At 37.8% G+C, this 14,977-nt stretch overlaps 1 protein-coding gene across 2 annotated transcripts in view; it reads left to right on the top strand.

Annotated features, from left to right (window-relative positions):
• The window catches only part of C1QTNF7 (C1q and TNF related 7), a 270,844-nt gene that overhangs the window by 112,290 nt on the left and 143,577 nt on the right, over positions 1-14,977 (top strand). The window contains exon 1 of one of the 2 annotated variants that reach the window (XM_053704128.1): positions 11,692-11,753. The exons of the other annotated variant lie outside the window; for it this stretch is intronic. The gene's annotated coding sequence lies outside the window, so the exon portion shown is untranslated. Of the gene's footprint in view, positions 1-11,691; positions 11,754-14,977 lie in introns of those variants that run through there. 2 annotated transcript variants of the gene reach the window in all.

The raw sequence follows: 14,977 nt of genomic DNA, 5'->3' as shown, positions 1-14,977 counted from the left end.
AGAGAAGAAAGACAGAAGAAACATATGGAACAGTATGTGAGTCGTGCAGGCTGCAGAGGTTATTTATAAGTGGCTGAAGTCTACTTATAATATATTATATCTATAATCTTAGTGAGTTAAGCACAACAGTTACACTACAGTGTTTATAGGTCAGTTAGTTCACTTTTCTGGCATTAGAATATAACAAGTTACAACAACAAAACATCTGAAATAAATGAGACAGTTCAGATAAAGTTGTTTTCTGCAGATCTAGTCACTGATTTTGATGAGGTAAAGAGAATGCTCCTCAATGTTCTGGACATTGCTAGGTTACACCAGATAGCTTGGCCTTGGTAAGGAACACTGTGTGATTGGTGGACTCTGTTCTCGGTACTACATTCCGTTGTAAACAGCATTTCATTTATTTATATTCCACCATGGGCACCTAACTTAAGTGCCGTGGGTGGAATAGAAATAAATCAAATGCTGATTACAACAGAATGATGTAGTACAAAGAACAGCTGATCATGATAATGAGCTAATAACTCACAGCACAGACGGCTGCAGACATCTTATCTCACGCAGGCCAGCAGAACAGACCTGCTACTAATCTGTATTCTAGGGTTGTCAAAATAAAAAATGAAATGTAGAAACCTTAAAACATACTTTTTTCCCCCTTTTTTTATTTTGATCTGGTAAATTCTATTAATATTATTTAAAGTTCTGATCTGCAATAAAAGCATTGAGAACAAAAGGCTGAATGCAAGAATTGACAGCCTCTGAGTCTTCATTCTTTAATTATCATTGAACATTGATTTATGGCATTTCAGTGGTGAAAATAAAGATGTCTTACTGAATGATCTTAAGTTATCGAAATACACTTGTCTGTGTTATTTTTCCATGGTTAAATCACAAGCTGTAATCATTTTTATGGTAACTGGTGTAAGCACTCCTATTTGCAATATGTTCAGCTAATAATGCTGAGTATATACATGCAAGGCTCTATTGAAATAGTCTTTTCCGATTCATGTTTTAATTTTTTTTCACAAATTCACTAAGCTTGAGTGTGCCATCTGACCCCACGCCATACTAAATGGTTATGCTAAACCGTAACAGTACCTTGCGTTTTCTTGTACTCCTGGAGTGTTAATTATCTTCTAAGAACTAGATGAGAATTTTAATGTGAATATTAGCGAGAAAAAGCAAAGCAACCACTTAAAGTCCCTACTGAAATAGACTAGTGAAACTGAATACTAGTTTAATCCTATTAACTATTGCTGCAGCTAAACTAATAAAAACAAAAAAACAAAAAAAGGAAAGTTTAAAAAAGTGCTCCCCCTGCTGCCCTCCCCTAGAAGCGGCCCATCGCACACTGAAAGCTGTGCGATTAGCAAAGGTATGGCCTATGCGATTGCCGGAGCAGCAGGCACTTAGGAAAAAGTGCAAAGGGCTTTTTGCCTATTCAGAAATCTATTACACGTGCGGTGCGATAGATAGAGATATTAAAAACTTCACAAAACTGAAGTGGAGCCTGGAGCCCCCCTATAGGAAAAATGATATTTATTTAGCCAAAATGTTTTTTTTTAATTTGTTAATTTTTTTATTTCTCTCTCTCTCTTTTTTGCTGGGGTTTAGTGGGTTCACATGCTCATATGCTCCTATAGAGGAGCCTCCACTGAATAGGGGTGAAACAATTTAACAATGGTTCGGGTGTTTTAGCTTTAGGAGTTTTTGCATTGGGGATTGTGGAACTTTGGGAGTTATTAACAGTTAGGTTTTAGGTTTTAGCATAGGATTTTTTTTTTACACTGGTGTTTCTGCAGTTAAAGGGTTAAATGTGTTGGAGGGGTCTGGTGGTTTAGCTGTTTATTACTGGGTTTAGGTAGACTAGTGCTGGAAGGTACTTTTACCACTCACTGTAACAGTTTACACCAGCTTTTACAAAGCAATATTACAATATCACATGCTCTGGAAACATAACATTCAATTTATAATATCAAGGTAAATGTGGTTAGCACACTAATTGGCTCCTCCCATTATAGGTATAAAATGAATTATTTTTTGTACAAGTCTTTTAATACGTTTTTCACCCAATGTCTTTTAATATCAGATCAAGTAATATTCATTGTGCAAAGCCCTGTAGAAAGTAACTTGATAATATACAATCAGTATTGCACATATTGTAATGTAAGCATTGTAATGTAAGCATCAGTATTGCACATTGTAATGTAAACATATATGTATAGCATTTTTTACAAAGATTGTTGCAAACACACATATAGTGCGCAAGACACATGTTCTCACCTAAGTCTACCTAGATATGCCCTCATGGAAAACAGCTAAGTTTCAGCAAGCAATACAGAGAGAAAAGTAAATTTGATCTGAATCATAAAAGTTTCATTTTGACTACTTTGCCTCTTTAATGCAGTTTTGTCTTTTCAAACAATTTTCAATTTGAACATCACATTGAACATTCCTCTCTCATTTACAATATAAATACAGCTTTTGCCATAACTCTCTTATTTTAACCCTTCAAAGGTACTGGTTAGTGAAGCTCTGAATCTTCACACCGGGCTCCGCCATCTTGGAATTTAAGTATTATTTTACCCTGTGACAGAAGTGGTGCACATTCACAGATTAGTGATATCATTGTCTTCTTGATAAGCTGTATTGTGCAGTTCAGTGTGCACAACACAGAGCGGGGGCACCACATTTTTGCATTGGCTGCATTTCTCTATATAATTTCTGAGGGCTTTTTATATTTTGTAATTTATCATTTTGTTAAAAAACTAAAATGTAGAACTTCTGGTCTCTAATGTGCAAGCTAATTCAAAGTGCAAGGTACAGCTGTCAAAACGCCAGCAAAATTACTTATCTGTGCGTAGAAGTGCACTGCTTTTGTCACAGCAGGAAACAATATGCTCACTTCAAGATGGCGGCGCCCAGTATAAAGATGCAGAGCTTTACCAACTGGCTTCTGTAATGGGTTAAAATTAGAGTATGGCTTTAAAGAGAGCTGCAGGTACAAGAGTAAAAACAATAGCATACAGAGTAGTAACCATCCTAATGTATTTGTACTCCGCAGTTTAAAGGGACAGTAAAGTCAAAATAAAACCTTCATGATTCAAATAGGGCATACTATTTTAAACTCTCCAATTTAATTTTATCATCAAATTTGCTTTGTCCTCTTGATATTCTTAGTTGACAGTTAAACCTAGGTAGGCACATACTGTATGCTGATTTCTCAGTGCATTTTATTAGTTTTTCATGTGTGCCATGTAGATACCATTGTGCTCACTCCTGTTGAGTTAATTGGCTGAAATGCAAGTTTGTAAAAAGCACTGAGATAGTCTTGAGAGGCTTAGATACAAAGTAATCACAGAGGTAAAAAGTGTATTTTAGGTAGAAAACCCTTTATCTAAACTGCTTGTAACCGGAAAAGCTTTGGATTTAGAAATAGTTGGGATTTTGGAATATTTGTATCTTTAAAATGGGACAGTTTGGAGAAGGGGTGGAACCAAGTGTAAACAATCATATCATGTCATTTAGGAAATATTTACATGTCATAATACAGCTTATACATGTAAGCCAAAGGTAGTTTTGTATCATTAAAATTTAAAAATTGTACAATACTGTAATCAGAAAAGTAATAATTGTTGTTTTAAATAAATATAGACTATTTGCATTATAGAACAACAACAAAAAAACAAATCAAAGACACAGGCAGAAAAGATTGTGACTTACAGGCAAGAAAATTGTAATTTTGGATCATTTCATTAAAAAAAAAATATTAATTAAAAAGTTTGTATTTCAGAATAAGTTTGGATTTTGGAATCCTGGATTTGGGGGTTTGCACCTGTAATATAACTATGGGGGATATTTATCAAGCCGTCAACCACAAATACGCTGGAGTTCTGCAGCGTAATTGTGGCAACCTTGATCCGAACTAGATATCAAAGCCTACAGACCGGCAAAAGTTGAAATCTGTGACGTAACATAGGATCCGCCGGTCTCAATCAACACAGATCGATGCTTACATCATTACAGATGTTCCGAATACACATTCAGCATTATTTGACACTTTTTCAAAGTTATCAAATAGTTAACCGGTACACTCGCGGCTATTCCGACCCAGCGTACCTGGTTTTCAATCCGCCACCCTGGAGGCCGCAGATGCCATAGAAATCAATGGGAGTCCGAAAACAGCGAAAGCTCATGTTCGATGCTGCCAGATATCCCATTGATTTCTATGGTTGAAAACCAGTAAAGTTTACACCTAACACCCTAACATAAGCCCTGAGTCTAAACACCCCTAATCTGCCGCCCCAACATCGCAGCCACCTACATAATGTTATTAAACCCTATTCCGCCACTCCCGGACCCACACAACCAACCGCCACAAATAAAAACCCTATCTAAAAAACCTAAGCTCCCCATTGCCCTGAAAAGATCCAGTTTATGGCAGAGACCGTATTGAAGAGGAGCTCCTCGTCGGATGTCTTCAGGTCAGGATGGACCCGCTCCACGCCGGATGGATGAAGATAGAAGAGGCTGCATGGATGAAGACTTTGCCGGCTGGATGAAGATGGAAGAGGCCACCCAGATGAAGACTTCTTGCCGGCTGGATGGATCCTTCAAGCGGAACTTCAAGAACTGTAAGTGGATCATCGGAGATTAGTGTTAGGTTTATTTAAGGTTTTTTGGGTGGGTTTTATTTTTAGAGTAGGGTCTGGGCAGTAAAAGAGCTAAATGCCCTTTTAAGGGCAATGCCCATACAAATGCCCTTTTCAGGGCAATGGGGAGCTTAGGTTTTTTAGATAGGGTTTTTATTTGGGGGGGTTGGTTGTGTAGGTGGTGGGTTTTACTGTTGGGGGGCGATTGTATTTTTCTTTACAGGTAAAAGAGCTGATTTATTTGGGGCAATGCCCCGCAAAAGGCCCTTTTAAGGGCCATTGGTAGTTTATTGTAGGATAGGGGGGTTTTTTACTTTGGGGGGGCTTTTTTATTTTGGTAGGGCTATTAGATTTGGTGTAATTCATTTTTATTTTTGTTACTGTGGTTTGGTTTTTTTAACTTGTAACTTAGTGTTTGTTTGTTTTTGTAACTTGTAATTTTTTATTGTAGATTTAAATAATTTGAGTAGGGTTAGATTTTTTTTAATATGTAATATAGTTAATTTAATTGGTAGTTTTATGTAATTTTAGTATAATAGTTAGGGTAGGTTAATTAATAGTTTAATATACTTTAATTTAATTGTAGGATAATAGCTAGGGTAGGTTAATTAATAGTTTAATATAGTTTAATTTTATTCTACAGGTAAGTTTTAATTTATTATAAGGTAGGGAATGGGATATTGTAATTTTAATGTAAAGTTAGCGGGTTTTAATGTTTAGGGGTTAATAGCTACATTTTGTATATGGTGATGTGGGGGCTGGCGTTTTAGGGGTTAATAGGTTTATTTAGTGGCAGTGATGTGGGTGGCCAGATGTTTAGGGGTTAATACATTTATTTAGTTGCAGTGGGGTCCGGGAGCGGCGGGACAGGGGTTAAACATTTTAGTATAGTGGCGGTGTTTAGTGACAGGGTATAAATAAAGTTGGTAAAAAGCTGAATAGCAGCGAGATCGATGACTGTTAGTTAACAACAGTCTGCTGCTCATAGTCCCGTACTTGGTGCGCGTCTTTTTGCCGGCATTTTTTTATAAATAAGGAGATTGTATTTAGGTCCACGGTCGAGATGTTAGGCGATGTTAGGTGAGCATATCGGCGAATGCAACAAAGTTGACGGCTTGATAGATAGGCCCCCAAGTTGTTTATGCAAAACTGAGGAATTGGTAATATAGGAATTATCAATCTTTTTAAACAATAACGTTTTTGAAGTAGACTGTCCCTTTAATGTCCTTTTAAACTCTGCAATATTTCTACATGTGGACGACAGAGCAGCTGTCTTAGTAGTGAGCATTACAAACAAACCATGTATTTGTGCACAGCTTACCCCACTGGTCCAAAGCCAGTGTTGTTTGTCTGTGCATATTCTTCTGGCAGATACCTCAAGGGAAGTTTAATGTGGACGTTATGTGAGTAAAAATATTTATTTTGCTTTAGATGAGACAAATTCATAGGGTTTCATAAAGAAACAAACACTTCAGTACAGACATTTACCTCCTACCGAGGCTGCAGAACTGAACAGCTCAACATTGTTTCCCATTTTCCTGTGTATGTAGATTAGATTTTTTGTCAGTCCTCTCAAAATAAATTGGATAAAATGTTGGCAAGCAGAAAGCTAAGACACATGGTTATTTCCTGTTTTAGAGATAGTTCTGCAGACTTTAGAAATGACCTTTTAGAATTATGTTGTGTTGACATAGGCTTTAAGATACTTAAATCTTTTTGGATCTTGTTTTGATTTGTGCTTTACAGCTTTCTTTTTTTCCCTAAGCATTCTTGGCTAAAAAACAGTGATATGAGAGGACCTAATGGAATATGTTATGATTAAGCTTCAAAATGAAAATATAATTTGAAACTATAAACATCTTGATTCTACTAAACTTATAAGAAAATAATTTTGCAATTTACACACCTGATTTGAGCGTTGCCAGAATGATACAAAAAAAAAGAAAGATAGAAATATGGATCTGCGTGGGAAAAACATCTTAAAATATATTACCATAGAAAAAGAATAGCATATCATGGTATAAATATATATATTTAGAAAAGTAAGAGATTGTGGTCATAGCGCACAAGACTTTTTGTATACTACCAGTATTTACCCAGTAACAATATAAAATTAATGAAATAACATAACTACCTAAGTATCAATTGCTAATGTAAAAAACACCAATAAATAATGTTAATTTATCATCATCAAAACATTTGTTATGCAACGGGTTTCCAATAAAAGTATCTAAATGTTTGTATCCAATTCAAAAGGTATGCAGATTTATCTTCCAGTGATGTTTTTACAGTGATTATGCTTACGTGAAACAACCTCAACGAATGAGGTATGACACAGGTTCAGTACAAATATTGTACAAGTTCTGAAAAAGCTTCACAGAATTGGCAAACTACCAGGACCGGGTAGCCCACTCCTAGGCAATTAACTTTTTCAGAACCTGTGTCATACCTCATTCGTTGAGGTTGTTTCACGTAAGCATAATCACTGCAGGTTTTTAGATGTGTGTTTGTCGTTTCAAATAAATAACAATATTACACTATTGGAGTCTATTTCTACTTTTTACATTTTCTACACTGGTGAGAGTGTCCCCTCTGTTTGGGGACAAACAGACACGGAGATTAGTTTGGGGAGTATCCTGTTCCTTGGGCGGAGAAAAAAACGCTGCTGTTTTGTTCTGGTTCTCAAAGAAATGGATTGTTTCCTCCTCTTATCTTTCCCTTACCTCATATGATTGAGTGAAATTCGGTGAGTACCCACCTGTAAAAACATCACTGGAAGATAAATCTGCATACATTTTGAATTGGATACAAACATTTAGATACTTTTATTGGAAACCCGTTGCATAACATTTGTACAGCTTTTTTCAGATGTCCTATTTTGCATTTGCCTATTTCCACATAGACTAATATTATTATTATTTTGACATCAGGCAGATACTTTTATGATTTTCATATTTTACAATTTTATACATATTTTACATATATAGGGGCATATCTATCAAGCTCCGGATAAAGCTTGAGGCCCCGTGTTTCTGGTGAGTCTTCAGGCGAGTCTCTAAAGACCGCTGCTCCATAACCTGTCTGCCTGCTCTGAGCAGGCGGACAGACATCGCCGGAATTCAACCCGATCCAGTACGATCGGGTTGATTGACACCCCCCTGCTGGTGGCCGATTGGCCGCGAGTCTGCAGGGGGCGGCGTTGCACCAGCAGCTCTTGTGAGCTGCTGGTGCAATGCTGAATACGGAGAGCATATTGCTCTCCGTATTCAGCGAGGTCTGGCGGACCTGATCCACACTGTCGGATCAGGTCCGCCAGACTTTGATAAATAGAGGCCATACTGTGAATGTACTGTGATCATTTAGCATTCAAAAAATGTTTGTGATCTTTGCTGTATTTGTTTTATATACGTGCCTTTAGATTTTGTTTTGTAACTTGTTTATCCTTCTACTCTCCAGGCATGTTTTGATGATGATAAATTAACATTATTTATTGGTGTTTTTTTACATTAGCAATTGATTTTTAGGTAGTTATGTTATTTCATTAATTTTATATTGTTACTGGGTAAATACTGGTAGTATACAAAAAGTCTTGTGCGCTATGATCACAATCTCTTGCTTTTCTAAACCTGTCTTTTGGAAGTTCAATAGGGATATTACTTCCTTTTTGTGATTAAGCTGCACAGATTTTTTTCCTATATTGATTTTTTTTTGGATGTTAAACACAGCAAATATTTTATACCCTAGAGTATCTTATTTGGAAAATCCATTTATTATACTGTTTTTGGGTTTACTATAGCGCAGTCCCTGAGTCTATGGTTTAGACCATTTTCTCTGGTTCACTTATATATATATATATATATATATATATATATATTTGGTCTACCTTTATTTGAAAATTATTCAATCCATGAAGCCCCTTAAAGGGACATTAAACACTAAATAAATGTTTGATAGAATTATGCATTGAAAGAAAAGATTAGTATTAGAATAACATGAAGATGGATTTTTTAAAGTTTCATTAGTTGTTTAAAAATTGACAAATTAAGTGTAAAGTTTTACGCCTAGATTACAAGTTTTGTCGGTAAAGACCCGCGGTGCTAACGCTCCTTTTTTTTTCAGCGCTCCCTTAAGCCAACGCTGATATTACGAGTTGTCTGAATGGCTGCGTTAGCCTCAGAAAAGGGAGCGTTGAGCCAAATTTAGCTTCCCTTCAACTCTCAATACCAGCGTTGCCTACGGTAGTGGTAAGCTGGAAAAACTTGCTTGTGCACGATATCCCCATAGGATACAATGGGGCTGAGCTGGCTGAAAAAAAAACTAACACCTGCAAAAAAGCAGTGTTCAGCTCCTAACGCAGCCCCATTGTTTCCTATGGGGAAACACTCTCTAAGTCTACACCTAACACCCTAACATGAACCCCGAGTCTAAACACCCCTAATATTACACTTATTAACCCCTAATCTGTCGCCCCCGCTATCGCTGACACCTACATTATATTATTAACCCCTAATCTGCCTCTCCGGACACAGCTGCAACCTACATTATACCTATGAACCCCTAATCTGCTGTCCCTAACATCGCCGACACCTACATTATATTTATTAACCCCTAATCTGCCTCCCCCCCCACATTGCCGCCACCTTCCTACACTTATTAACCCCTAATCTGCTGACCGGACATCGCCACCACTATAATAAATGTATTAACCCCTAAACCACCGCACTCCCGCCTCGCAAACACTATAATAAATTTTATTAACCCCTAATCTGCCCTCCCTAACATCGCCACCACCTACCTACAATTATTAACCCCTAAACTCCTGACCCCAACGTCGCCGCTACTATAATAAAGTTATTAACCCCTAAACCTAAGACTAACCCTAACCCTATCACCCCCTAAGTTAAATATAATTTAAATAAAACTAAATAAATTTACTATAATTAAATAAATTATTCCTATTTAAAACTAAATACTTAAATATAAAATAAACCCTAATATAGCTACAATATAACTAATAGTTACATTGTAGCTATTTTAGGATTTATATTTATTTTACAGGCAACTTTGTATTTATTTTAACTAGGTACAATAGCTATTAAATAGTTAATAACTATTTAATATCTACCTAGTTAAAATAATTACAAAATTACCTGTAAAATAAATCCTAACCTAAGTTACAAATACACCTAACACTACACTATCAATAAACTAAATAAATTAACTACAATTATCTAAACTAAAATACAATTAAATAAACTAAACTATAATACAAAAAAACACTAAATTACAGAAAATAAAAAAACATTACAAGAAGTTTAAACTAATTAAACCTAATCTAAGCCCCCTAATAAAATAAAAAAAGCCCCCCAAAATAATAAAATGCCAGACCCTATCCTAAATTACAAAATAATCAGCTCTTTTACCAGCCCTTAAAAGGGCTTTTTGCGGGGCATTGCCCCAAAGTAATCAGCTCTTTTACCTGTAAATAAAAATACAATACCCACCCCCAACATTACAACCCACACACCCCTACTCTAAAACCCACCCAAACCCCCTTAAAAAAAACCTAACACTAACCCCCTGAAGATCTCCCTACCTTGAGTCATCTTCACTCAGCCGAGCCGAATTCTTCATCCAAGCGGGCCAGAAGAGGTCCTCCATCCGGTTGAAGTCTTCATCCAAGCGGGGCAGAAGAGGCCTTCCATCGGATTGAAGTGTTCATCCAAGCAGGGCAGAAGAGGTCTTCCATCCAATTGAAGTGTTCATCCAAGCGGGGCAGAAGAGGTCTTCCATCCGATTGAAGTGTTCATCCAAGCGGCATCTTCTATCTTCATCCATCCGGAGCGGAGCGGCAACATCCTGAAGACCTCCAACACGGAACATCCATCCTGGCCGATGACTGAATGACGAATGACGGTTCCTTTAAATGACGTCATCCAAGATGGCGTCCCTCGAATTCCGATTGGCTGATAGGATTCTATCAGCCAATCGGAATTAAGGTAGGAAAAATCTGATTGGCTGATCCAATCAGCCAATCAGATTGACCTCGCATTCTATTGGCTGATCAGAAATGCCAATAGAATGCGAGGTCAATCCGATTGGCTGATTGGATCAGCCAATCGGATTGAAATTCAATCTAATTGGCTGATTGAATCAGCCAATCAGATTTTTCCTACCTTAATTCCGATTGGCTGATAGAATCCTATCAGCCAATCGGAATTCGAGGGACGCCATCTTGGATGACGTAATTTAAAGGAACCGTCATTCGTCGTTCAGTCGTCGTCCAGGATGGATGTTCCGCGTTGGAGGTGTTCAGGATGCTGCCGCTTGGACCATGGGACCGGTTCTAAAGGCAGCACTTTTTATAGTACCAACATCAGAAATGACCTTGCTGCAAAATTAGATTAAAAACCTGTACAGGGAGTTTTTAAAATGCCTTTGAAGATATTATTCAAGAAGATCCCAAGACAAACAGGATTACTTTAGAGACCATCAGTCATTTCATGATCATCAAAATACCTTAAAAGTAATTTGCCCATCATCAGACATCATCAGCTGTGTACAGTCATCAGCTAAGGTAAAAAAAAAATTCTGGGTGATGACTTCAGAATGATTACCAGATTACGTTACTGATTACTTCACAAGCATGAACAGCCAGTGAATGCCTCTAGAGTCATCTCATTTAAATATTTGATGTGGCTTCTGATGACTTGTCTGGAGTCATTGATTACTTCATAATGACTCCAGGAAGATCATACTTTTTGACTAAGGAATGCTGGTGTTCTTGATCCTGTCCTAATGTTATGACCCTGGCTTGGACTTTGTTTCGGGCTTGACCCTCTACTGTGCTGTGAATTTTGAACTGTGTATCCTGTTGCTGACTGTAGAACTGTTACTTGGATTACCCGTCTGTCTACTCCTTTGGTTTTATGTTTGGCTGTTACTATTTTTGTCCCTAGCACTTTCTTGACTACTCTCCTGGGCTTTCCTTGGGTTCTGAGTCCTGGTTCTGATCTAGCTTTTCCGGTAATGACAATGGCCTGTTCCTTACTAATGCCTACAGAAAATCTTCTGCAATAGTGGATCCAACCCGCAAACAAGGTTACTTTATATTTACCTTACTTTGTGACAATTTTCATAATCATAATGATCATATACATACTTATATTTCTTATAGCTGATTAAACAATACTTTTGATAGTAACTGTTTAGACATTTGCATGGACACAATAAGTTGTATTGAATTAATTGTTTACCAGAGAAAAATTTACATTTCATACAAAATTGGTTCATAGGGTCGTTCAGTTTGACCGAATTTTGAGAACATCATTCATTTATTTATTTATTAACCCCTTATTTCATATAGAGAACATCTTCAAGATAGCAGAGAAGCAGTTAGACAGAGTATCCCAAAATTAAGTTAATGTAGTACCTAGTGTTACTGCTACAAGCTAACAGTAGCACAAAGATTGTCAAGAACAACAGTGGAACACATAATTATTGATTGACATAAATCAATCAACTAATGACATTGTTGGAACTGTACATTTTTGGCATTTGTCCGAATGCACGTCTAATAACTTTACATTATTTATTATATGTAAAGGGGTCCATCCGATAAAAATCGTCGCCCGCAAAAGCCGGCGATGCCAATATTTGCGCGGGTTTGGTATCACATATACGGCGTAACCTAGAAGTTACGGGCGTATATTTCTGCCGTCGCCCGTAGTTTTTTGGGCTATAGGCAGGTATACCAAACCCGCGCAGTTTGGTATCCAATATGCAGCGTAAGGACTTACGTGGCGAAAATGGAGAAAACTTACTCCATTTTCACCTCGCCACAAAAAGCAGCCGTAAGAAGCCTTACGCTGACTATTGGAGCCCCGTAACTTCCTAAACTGGCTGCTAAAATAAACCTAACACCTAACGCATGCGCAATGTCTATCTCCCTGTCAACCGCGATCTACTAAAATAAACCTAACACCTAACGCATGCGCAATGTCTATCTCCCTGTCAACCGCGATCTACTAAAATAAACCTAACACCTAACGCATGCGCAATGTCTATCTACCTGTCAACCGCGATCCCCCCCCCCTGAAATCCCTAATAAAGTTATTAACCCCTAAACCGCCGCTCCCGGACCCCGCCGCCATCTACATAAACTAACCCCCTACTGTGAGCCCCTAAAACCGCCGCCATCTACCTTATCTATCCCCTAATTAGAACCCCTTACACCGCTGTCATCTACCTTATCTATCCCCTAATCTGACCCCTTACACCGCCGCCACCTATATAAAAATTATTAACCCCTAATCTAATCCCCCTATACCGCCGCCAGCTATATTAATATTATTAACCCCTAATGTAAGCCACTTACACCGCCGCCATCTCTATTAAAATGATTAATCCCTTATTTAATCTACCTACCCCGCCCCCAGCTATATTATCTATATTAACCCTAAGTATATTATAGTTAATATAGGTATTACATTATATATATTAACTATATTAACCCTAATTATATTAGGGTTAATATAGTTAATATAGTTACTATAGTATTTATATTAACTATATTAACTCTATCTAACCCTAACACCCCTAACTAAATTTATATTAAATTAATCTAATTCATTTATAAACTAAAATATTCCTATTTAAATCTAAATACTTACCTATAAAAAAAACCCTAAGATAGCTACAATATAATTAATAATTACATTGTAGCTATGTTAGGGTTAATTTTTATTTTACAGGTAAATTGTTAATTATTTTAACTAGGTATAATAGCTATTAAATAGTTATTAACTATTTAATATCTACCTAGTTAAAATAATTACCCAATTACCTGTAAAATAAATCCTAACCTAAGTTACAAATACACCTACACTATCAATAAATTAAATAAACTACAAACATCTATCTAAAAATACAATTAAATTAACTAAACTACAAAAAAAAAACCCACTAAATTACAAAAAATAAAAAAAAGATTACAAGATTTTTAAGCTAATTACACCTATTCTAAGCCCCCTAATAAAATAATAAACCCCCAAAATAAAAAAAATTCCCTGCCCTATTCTAAATTAAAAGAATTTCAAAGCTCTTTACCTTACCAGCCCTTAAAAGGGCCTTTTGTGGGGCATGCCCCAAAGAATTCAGCTCTTTTGCATACAAATACAATACCCCCCCCCCCATTACAACCCACCACCCACATACCCCTATTCTAAAACCACCCAAACCCCCCTTAAAAAAGCCTAACACTACCCCCCTGAAGATCTCCCTACCTTGTCTTCACCACACCGGGCCGAACTCCTGATCCGATCCGGGCGATGTCTTCCTCCAAGCGGCAAAGAAGAATTCTTCCTCCGGCGATGTCTTCCTCCAAGCGGCAAAGAAGAATTCTTCCTCCGGCGACGTCTTCCTCCAAGCGGCAGCAAAGTCTTCATTCTTCCGGCGGCATCTTCAATCTTCTTTCTTCGCTCCGCCGCCGCGGAGCATCCATCCCGGACGACTACTGAACGACGAATGAGGTACCTTTAAATGACGTCATCCAAGATGGCGTCCGCCGAATTCCGATTGGCTGATAGGATTCTATCAGCCAATCGGAATTAAGTTAGAAAAATCTGATTGGCTGATTGAATCAGCCAATCAGATTCAAGTTCAATCCGATTGGCTGATCCAATCAGCCAATCAGATTGAGTTCGCATTCTATTGGCTGATCGGAACAGCCAATAGAATGCGAGCTCAATCTGATTGGCTGATTGGATCAGCCAATCGGATTGAACTTGAATCTGATTGGCTGATTCAATCAGCCAATCAGATTTTTCTAACTTAATTCCGATTGGCTGATAGAATCCTATCAGCCAATCGGAATTCGGTGGACGCCATCTTGGATGACGTCATTTAAAGGTACCTCATTCGTCGTTCAGTAGTCGTCCGGGATGGATGCTCCGCGGCGGCGGAGCAAAGAAAGAAGATTGAAGATGCCGCCGGAAGAATGAAGACTTTGCTGCCGCTTGGAGGAAGACGTCGCCGGAGGAAGAATTCTTCTTTGCCGCTTGGAGGAAGACATCGCCGGAGGAAGAATTCTTCTTTGCCGCTTGGAGGAAGACATCGCCCGGATCGGATCAGGAGTTCGGCCCGGTGTGGTGAAGACAAGGTAGGGAGATCTTCAGGGGGGTAGTGTTAGGCTTTTTTAAGGGGGGTTTGGGTGGTTTTAGAATAGGGGTATGTGGGTGGTGGGTTGTAATGGGGGGGGGGTATTGTATTTGTATGCAAAAGAGCTGAATTCTTTGGGGCATGCCCCACAAAAGGCCCTTTTAAGG

The sequence above is a fragment of the Bombina bombina genome, chromosome 2 (genome assembly GCF_027579735.1).
Source record: "Bombina bombina isolate aBomBom1 chromosome 2, aBomBom1.pri, whole genome shotgun sequence".
In the NCBI taxonomy this organism is placed as follows: Eukaryota; Metazoa; Chordata; class Amphibia; order Anura; family Bombinatoridae; genus Bombina; species Bombina bombina.
The sequence above is the reverse complement of the archived record's forward strand: the minus strand, read 5'-3'. Positions and strand labels throughout refer to the sequence as shown.